The sequence below is a fragment of the Rousettus aegyptiacus genome, unplaced genomic scaffold (genome assembly GCF_014176215.1).
Source record: "Rousettus aegyptiacus isolate mRouAeg1 unplaced genomic scaffold, mRouAeg1.p scaffold_m13_p_10, whole genome shotgun sequence".
In the NCBI taxonomy this organism is placed as follows: domain Eukaryota; kingdom Metazoa; phylum Chordata; class Mammalia; order Chiroptera; family Pteropodidae; genus Rousettus; species Rousettus aegyptiacus.
Genome location: NW_023416285.1, coordinates 53,915,965 through 53,925,684, shown reverse-complemented (window position 1 = coordinate 53,925,684; position 9,720 = coordinate 53,915,965). Strand labels below are relative to the sequence as shown.

The following is a 9,720-nucleotide window of genomic DNA, read 5'->3' as shown; positions in this document are numbered from 1 at the left end:
TCTTGATTTGACTGCCTTTCATATCTTTTTGTTCTGTGTTTTCAGTAACTGGCATAATTTTTTTTCATTAGAGATATAAGCCATGATTTGTATGGATGTTGCCAAAATGTCTTTATTAATAATTGAGTTTGAAACAGAATGATCTTACCCTCTTTAAAACATGTCTGAGTTGTTTCTGTGAAATTGTGTGTGTGTGTGTGTGTGTGTGTGTGTGTGTGTGTGTGAACATGGGAGTGGGAAGATAAACATAAAAGCATGACAGGATATTTATTATCCAGTGAGTCATGTAATATGTCATGTCTCTTACTGTACATTTGTTTAGATATTGGTTCATTATTGTATGTAGTAACCCTCTAGAGCTTCCCTGCAGGTATAACTTGGCTGGTAAGAAAAGTATATTCAGAGTCCTGAAATGAAATTTTAAACTTAAATATGCACCTTACCCTAAAGAGAAATCAAGAACTCTCCTGGGAACACCATTTAACCTGCAACCTTCTACAGAAATTATTCCTGTTTACCTATAACTCAAGCAAATGAATATCTGTTTCCTCATTTCCCATTGATAAAGATAGTTAATTATTATTTTATGTTTACCTATTATTCTCTTTTGCTTCTCAATATTGTTTTCTTCCAACATTTCTTGGAGTTCACCTTAATTCTTCGATAACTTTAGAATGTGTTATACAATTTTCTTCTTACTCCCATCTCCAAAAAAAAAAAAAAAATCAAAAACTGCATCATGGTCACACACACACACAAAATTAACATTTGGGTATCTCAGTTCTGCAACTTCTAATTTATGTTGATGACTCCCAATCTCTTTCTAATGGTCACTGCTTAGACAGAAACCTTGTATTATCCAGATGATTTTTAGAAATCTCCACATGAAAATTCCTTTGACTCCTTAAAGTGAATTTGAAATTGAACTCATAATTGTCATCCCAAAAGATTTTCCGCTAATCGTTTCTTATTTCGGTAAAGGTAATTGCTATCTAGAAGCTGTATGTGATTCTGTGTCTTCTGACAACACTTAATCTCTTCTTACCGCATCCTATGGAGTCTGAGAGTTCTCATGAGAGCCCCTTTAAAGACCAATCATAGCAAATATTTTTGTTCATAACTCCATCACGCATCTTAGGATGACTACAGCAGTCTCCTTAGTAACTTCCAAGGCTCTAGTTTCCTGTCCCTTCAATTTAGTGCCCATACTATTCACACTAAAATGTTTTAAACATACTGTTTAAAGCACTTTGTTCTTCATCTTAAAAATTTAAGTCCCCCAAACAGTAATATCACTCATAAGAGACACTGGTGACTTAGAAAACAGATTTGGAGTAGCACACTGAAGATATCCAGCAGCACATGGCACATGTCTATTATGTAGGCTGTAAACTTTAAAGGAAAATCAGGTTTTTTATCATAAGATACAAAAATCCTTCACTATAAGAGACTTACCTTAGGTAATGGTTGGGCAGGTTTACAATGCAATCCTCCTACAAACTCAAAATTAGGTAAGTATGGACGAGGAAATTCAAAATCCCAATATGTATGCATTAGCCATATTTCTGCTTTCCCCATAGTCTCACATAATGTAGTGGGTCTTCCTAAAGAAAATAAAGTTGGGTAGAGGTCATTAACATATACATTTGCATGGGAAAAAAGTGTACCACTAATTTTCTGATGTGCTATTAGTAAAAAATATATCTAGGTTTTCTAGACTACTTATTATGTCTAGATGTTAAAAGAAAGGGGAATTACAAGTAACAAGGAAGAAAGAATGGAAGAAGGAAAAGAAAAAAGGGTGGAAGGAGGAAGCAAGAAGGGAGATAAGAAGGAGGGAGGAAGAAAATATTTGGGTGGTGAAAGAACAGTAATGTGTAATATAAAACTACTTTTAATAAAATAAATTCTGCAACATCAAATAGAAATGAATAAAAGTAAATTCACAAAAACAATTTCAATAAAAAATTTAACCACAACTCCAAGTGCTGATGAATTTAATAATCATTGTTTCCTTTCAATGAATTGGCACGTGATAAGTTAGCCCCATCATATCACCCCCAAATGACCTCTTAATAGTTTTATAATTTCGAGTCAGGAATGTTTATCTGCCTTCCAGCTTGTTATACTTTCTGGCTCACTGATATTGTTGAAGAACCTTACCGATGTCAATTTACCTTATCTTCCCGAGTCAAATCTAATCCGTTCAATTGTTTTTGCCATTATTTTCTCAGTAGGAAGTCCCTGAGTAATTAATATTCAGTGCAACCCACTTTCAAAAGTGAAGTATACATTCTGCATGACCAATATCACACACTTATTTTAGTGTTATCTTTAAATGATGTGTTTCTAAAGGACAGATTCTAAATATTAATTTAGGAGACTTGTGGAGAAAAATGAATGTTGACAAATGACCAAGTCAACCATTTTTACATACAGAAAACATGTTTTGTATCTAAGTAAAGAAACACTCAGACACAATCCTCCTTTATTAAGGATTCTAATCAAATTGGTGATCATATACAACCCAGGTTAGAAAGCCTCTTTTTAGTCATTATTTTGTAGTGTTTAAGTAAATATCTGAGGTTATTTATCCAAATGCCTTAATTTGATAATGAAGAAGCACTCCACACAGACACTCAGGTGTAAATTGCCAGAGATTGAATGAGAACACCCACCTCACAGCTTCCATGCCAGTATGCTTATGTTCTTCAGATATCTTGTTCCATTTGTGTGACATCCTGCCTTGATTATCAACTCCCTAGGTGAAATTATTGTGCACAACCTTTTAGACCACATTTTCAGAAAGACCTAGCTAAAAGTATTCACAAAAATTCTATATTTGAAGGGGTGATGCACAGTAAAAAATATAAAGCACAACAAAAGTAAAGAGAATGACATTGAGCAAATGATGCAAAAGTTGGTAAACAATTCTATAAGACATTTTCAATGCCATACTGAGAAATTATGAAACAAAAATATGGAATTAAAATGTACCACCCACAGTAAAGTATGATGTAAATAAAATATAATTAATGAATTAACTGAATTCTTAGAGGTATCCTGAATTTCTGGTGAAATCCCTTAATGTAGGTGAGATAGGTGGAAATTTCAGTAAGAGACAATTACCAATTTCTCAAAAGTAACACAATTAATCAATTTCTTGGTTAATTTTAGCAACAAAATTTTTAGGCTCCCTATGTGATTAATTTCTTTCCAAAGGCATGAGAAAAAACTAATATGTATAATTTCTGATTCACTGTTTAAAAATTAACACTTTTCAATCAATATTTATGTATTTATTTATTTATAATTAAACATAAATGTATCTTTTTGGAGCTATTTTTGGATCACAGCAAAATTGTGGTAAAGGGTGAGATATTTCCCACATGGCCTTGTTTGGCAATTATGCATAAAGCTGCTATAAACATCCACATGGAAGTTTTTGTGCGGACATAACCTTTCGATCCCTTTATGGAAATAGATATCAAGGAGCACAAAACTAGCCTCAACAAATTAAAGAAGGTTGAAATCATACCAAGCATATTCTCCAACCATTCTCAATACTTTGAAACTGGAGATAAACTGCAAAATGAAAGTTAATAAACCCACAAATATAAAAAGATTAAATAGCAAAGTACTAAAGAATGACTGGGTTAATGGAAAAATTAAAGGAGAGATCAAGAGATACGTGGAAACAAATGATAATAAAAATACAACATATTAAAATTTGGAGATAAAACAAAAGCAGCAATGAGAATATTTCATATAATTATAGGCCTATCTCAAGAAATAAGAAAGATCCCAAAAAAGCAAACTATCATTACATCTTAAAAAAAAAACTAGAAAAAGAATGAATTAAGCCCAAAGTCAGAACAAAGAAAAAAAATAATCAAAATTAGAGCAGAATTAAATGAAATTGAGAACAAAAAGACAATAGGAAAAATTAATGCCACAAAGAGCTGGTTTAAAAAGATCAGTAAAATTGACAACCCTCTTGCTAGGCTCAATAAGGAAAAAAGAGTAAGGACATGAATAAACAAAAACAGAAATTAAAGAGAAGTTATGACAAATACCACAGAAATACAAGGTATCATATAAGAATATTAGAAAAAAATTATATGTCATTTAATTCAATAACCTGGGAGAAATGAACAAGTCTTAAAAATATATAATCTTCCTAGACTGAATCGGAAGAACTGGAAAATCTAAAGAGACTGATCAACAATAAGGATATTGTAACAATCATCAAAAGCCTCTCAAAAAATAAAAGTCCAGAAACAGATGATTTCACTAGTGAATTCTACAAACATTTCATGATGGCTTCATACCTATTCTTCTCAAAGTCTTTCGAAAAATTGAAATAGTTAGCAACACTTCCTAACTCATTTTATCAGGCCAACATTACTCTGATACCAAAACCTGGTAAAGAGAACACATAAAAAGGAAACTACAGACTATACTCCTGATGAATCCAGATGCAAATATCTTAAACAAAATACTGGCAAATGGAATACAACAATACATTAAAGGATTATACATCGGAATCATAAGGGTTCATTATTCCAGGAGCACATATGAAAATCGATTAATGTGATACAGCACATAAACAAAATAAAGAATAAGATCATATAATCATATCAATAGATGCAGAAAAAGCATTTGACAAGAAACAGCATCCATTTGTGATTGAAATGCTTAATAAAATGGGTATAGAAGAAAAGTACATCAATGTAATCAAGGCCTTATATGAAAACCATCAGCTAATATCATCCTTAAAGGTGAAAATGAAAACCTTCCCTCTTAGATCAGGAACAAGACAAAGCTCTCTGCTGTCACAATTCTAATTCAATATAGTGTTGGAAGTCCTAGCTACAGCAATGATACAAGAGAAAGAAATAACAGGCATCCAAATATGGAATGAAAAAGTCAAATAGTCATTTTTTGTGTATGACATAATTCTCTATATAGAAAACCCTAAGGACACCACCAAAAAAAAAAAAAAACTAAGAGAAACAATAAACAAATATAATAGAGTTTCAAGACTCAAAATCAACACACAAAAATTCATCACGTTTTGATACACTAATAATGAATCATTAGAAAAAAATTATAAAAACACATAATTCCATTTCAATAGCAACAAAAAGAATAAAATACCTAGGAATAAATCTAACGAAGCATGTGAGGACCTATACACTGAAAATTATAAGACGTTATTAAAAGAAATTGAAGAAGACACAAAGAAATGAAAAAATATTCCATGTTCCTGGGTTGGAAGAATCAACATATTTAAAATGACCTTATTGCTCAAAGCGGTATGCAGATTGAATGCAATTTCCTTCAAAATTCCAGTACATTTTTAAAAAAGAATAAAAACTAGTCAAATATATATGGAAGCACAAAAGATCCTGAAAAGCCAAAGCAATCTTGATAAAAAAAAAAAAAGACCAAGACTGTAAGTATCACTCTCCTTGACTTCAAATTATACTACAACGTGACAATAATCAAAACAGTATGCACAGTATTGTCAGTAAAACAGGCAAGTAGACCAATAAAACTAAAGTGAGAGTCCAGAAATAAACCCCATATATATGGACAAATAATTTTTGACAGAGGAGCCAAAAACATAAAGTGGGGAAAGAAAACCCTCTTCAATAAATGGTGCTGAGAAAATTGGAGAGTCACATGCAAAGAAATAAAGCTAGACTGATATCTGTCACCATATACCAAAATTAATTCAAAATGGATCAAAAATCTAAATTTAAGAACTGAAACAATAAATTGCATAAAAGAGTACATAGGTACAAAACTCGTGGACCTTGGATTTAGAGACAATGTTATGAATTTGACATTGAAGGCAAAATAAGTAAAAGCTAAAATAAATAAATGGGACTATGTCAAATTAAAAAGCTTCTACACAGCAAAATATGCCATCTGTAAGACAAAGAGGCACCCATCCAAATGGGAGAAGATATTTTCAAACAATGCCTTTAATAAGGATCTAACATCCAAAATATAGTAAGAACTCATACAATTTAATAATAAAATAAACAAACAATCCAATTGAAAAATGGTCAGACACTTCTCTTAAGAAGGCATACAAATGGCCAACAGACATATGAAAAGATGCTCAACTTCACTAGCTATTAGGGAAATGCAAATCAAAACTACAATGAGATATCACCTCCCATCTTTTAGAATGACTATTATCAATAGCACAAGTAATAATAAGTGTTGGAGAGGCTGTGGGGAAAAATAAAAACCCTTATATACTGATGGTGGGAATTTAAATTGGTGCACTCATTATGGAAAACAGTATGGAGTTTCCTCAAACAATTAAGAATAGAGTTACAATATGACTCACTAATCCCTCTTCTGGGGAATTCAAAAAATTTGAAAATTTATTCATAAAGATATATACACCTGGGTGTTCAGAGCAGCATTACTTATGGTGGCCAAGACATAGAAATGACTGATGTGCCCTTTGATAGTTAATTAAGTAAATAAGATGTGGTACTTACATATAATGAAATCTCAGCCATAGGGAGTATGGTCAGTATCATTGCAATAAGAATATATGGTGACAGGTGGGTACTAGAATAATTGGCATAATTTCTTCATAAATTATATAAATGTCTATCCACTATACTATACCCTTGAATCTTATAAAAAATAATATTGAATGTCAATTTAAAAAAAAAGAATTGGCATGTGGAAGCTACCACATTGGAAGAAACTAACACCATATTACAATTCTACCATGATAGTAAAACCTTCTTTACCTTCTAATTCCTCTTCTTCCAGGGTTCCAAACAGAGCTTAATAAGTGGAAAAGAGCTGGAGACTAGATAGAAAAAAACGGGATGACAGAGTCAACATTTCACTCCAGTTTTCCATAGAAGCTACACAATTTTACATTCTCATTAACAGTGCACTTGTTTTATGCTTTATGTTATGCACTTGTTTTATGTCAACACTTGTTGTTTTATGTTTTTTAGCTAGTGGCACAATGTGCACATGGTCCAAAGGTTTGCTTATACTTTAGTAGTCTGGAATTTAGAATCTCTTCTTCTCATAGAAACAACTAGTCATGTAAATATGTGACCAAGTGATAAGATACCAAAATTTCAATATGTAAACACTGAAAGATTGTCGTACATAGTGTAGCTGCAGATTTAGATAAATGATTAAATAAAATCATTCAATAATATGCCTTAAAATATTTTTAGAAAAGATTATGTTTGAAATTTATACAGAAGTAAACTGTAAACAATGTAGAAGACATTTGATGTCCAGGTATATAACCTAAGTCTCTCCTATGTAATTTTTTTCTATACTGATATGCTGATTGAAGACCCCAATTAGCATGTTCCAAAGGACATTTGAGTCTACTAATGTCATCTATAAAGTCTAATGATAATATCAATCATGTGGAACATGAGGGGAAAGTAGGGAACAAGACTGTCTTAATATAGGTCCCTTACTTCCACTTTATCATAGGAAGCTGTTTCTGGAAAAAGACATTAAATAAACTCATTTCTCCACTGGCCAAAAGAAGGCATGGCTAGGCTAGATAAGATTAACAAAATAGGGCCTGGTGAATGTGGAAATAGAGTATGCCTAAATTCACTTGCACCAGTTAATAACATAGAAACAAGGGGTGTCACTCTTTTGATTAATATTAATACTTTGGAACTATATATTTAATTTAGACAATAATAAAATGCCTAATGCTTAATTGGTTAAACCATCCCCCAACTTTATCTATAAAATATGGTTCAAAAATAAAATAATAACTATGTTTTTTGCTCATCTAGACCTTAATCAGTGTTTTTTATGCTCTTTGGCAAATGGGAATCACCCAGAAGTCTCTTAAAAATATTAAATTTTGAGGCACAAAATACTCATTTTGTATCATTATCTACTATCTGTCCATCCACCCATTTATCCATCCATCCATCCATCCATCTGTCCATCCATCCATCCATCCATCCATCCATCCATCCATCCATCCATCATCTATCATCTACCTATTATATATTTATTTATCATCTACCTTTCTATCTATCATCTCTCTATCTATCAATCATTTATCTCCTCTGTCTATCATTTTAGACATGTAAATCTTTCTGCTTTCCCTACTGATAACATATGAAAACAATAATCTATCATTAAAAAGCCTTTCCCTCACTCTTCCTTTTTCTCTTCACCATGATTTTTAGAACTCTATGCAGGGAACTTGAGGCTAGGAGCTTCATAAAGGAAAGAGAACCAACATAGGCAGGCTCCTGGTGATAGAGGAGGTGGTGAGGACAGAACATACCACAAAGTCTTTTGGATTCTAATTTCAGCTGGTTCCAAAATGCAATACCAGATGAAAGAGGAAGAAGAAGCTGCTAAGCAACAGGTACCCAGCCTCAAAGACCAAAGGGAGCTCCAGAGTGTATGTAGTCTTAGCCCCAGGGATGGCTGCCCACCTCTCACAGTACCTTAGTAAACCATTGCATTTTAATTACAGAGAATAGCCTGTGCTTAGAGCAAACATAAACAGTAAAGTTGAAATACACATTAATATGAATAACTTAAACATTTTTTAGACATTTAGTTAGTAAATTTATTTGGATTTTTAGGCATATCAGACACTAGAAAAAATACTTACATTTTTCCTTTATTCAGTTATTTTTAAATTGGAGGTAATTTGCATATGTACCATATTAAAATGTATAAAAATTTCAAGATTTTCGGCAATCCAATTGCTGTCAGTTACCAGCTTAATACATCAAATAAAAAAATTAAAATTTCAAGTGGATATGTCACTAAGATTATGAATAAATAAACTGAAAGTTTGATATATTTGTTAACCTAATGTAAAAATGATGAAAATATGAATATTTAAAGTAGAATTTTACATTGAAAAATATTTAATATGCCATATTGTTGGTCAAGGAGGTCTTTCAAAATCTTAAATCCTTATAATGAAAGTAATTATTTGATGAATTTATATTTCTAGAAGATGGAGACTAGAAAACAATATAATGATCTTACTTTTAGAGTAAATATGTATTTATTTTCTTTGTAGTAAATTATACCTGTGATTATAACCAGTGATTAGAGATGAGTAATTTTTAAATATAATAATTAATTATTTAAATGTATGTTTATCCAGTGTACTATTAACAAAATGTTTCATAAAATTAGCAAAATAATTTTTCTATATTTTTTACGATTACTTCTAAAATAATCTGTTTGCCTTTAATGTACTGTTGACATTTTCTCTCCTTGAGAAAAGACTGATTCCCTTCATTGTTTGAAGGCAGTAGCAGGTAAAGGCCTTACAAGAAATATTGGAGGCCTGAAAGAAGAAACAGGCCAGGATTATCTAGAGGAGCTCTACAAAAATATACTAACATTTCTTAGAATGTGGCCCTATCAACTCATATCAATTCATGCTCTAATCCCCATAATTTTAAGCATGTAGAAGGGCTCATTTTTATTGTAAAGGGAAATCATCGTTTCTGATAACAAACTAATCTCCTAGAATATTTGCCTGCTTTGTATGGTCTCTTGCAACCTGTGAATTTTGCTCTTCTGAGTTCCTTACAATTATTGAATTTAGCCGATATTTTGTGCAGGAATCAGCATACCACTTAAGGTTAGAAAATGAAAATAATGATATCATTAATGGAACATTTTAGTTATGGTGCCCTGTATCAGGAG

At 31.8% G+C, this 9,720-nt stretch overlaps 1 long non-coding RNA gene across 2 annotated transcripts; it reads right to left on the bottom strand.

Moving 5' to 3' along the window:
• Positions 1-239: 239 nt before the first annotated feature.
• On the bottom strand, positions 240-7,307 carry LOC118608679. Of its 2 annotated transcripts, none has more exons than XR_004953109.1 (3): positions 6,786-7,307; positions 2,679-2,761; positions 240-1,604 (listed from the first exon to the last, which is right to left on the bottom strand). It is a non-coding gene; the product is annotated as an uncharacterized LOC118608679 (long non-coding RNA). The 2 variants fall into 2 exon arrangements; XR_004953110.1 differs by lacking the exon at positions 6,786-7,307 and having other exon boundaries at positions 240-705; positions 1,456-1,604; positions 2,679-2,992.
• Between the last annotated feature and the right edge of the window lie 2,413 nt (positions 7,308-9,720).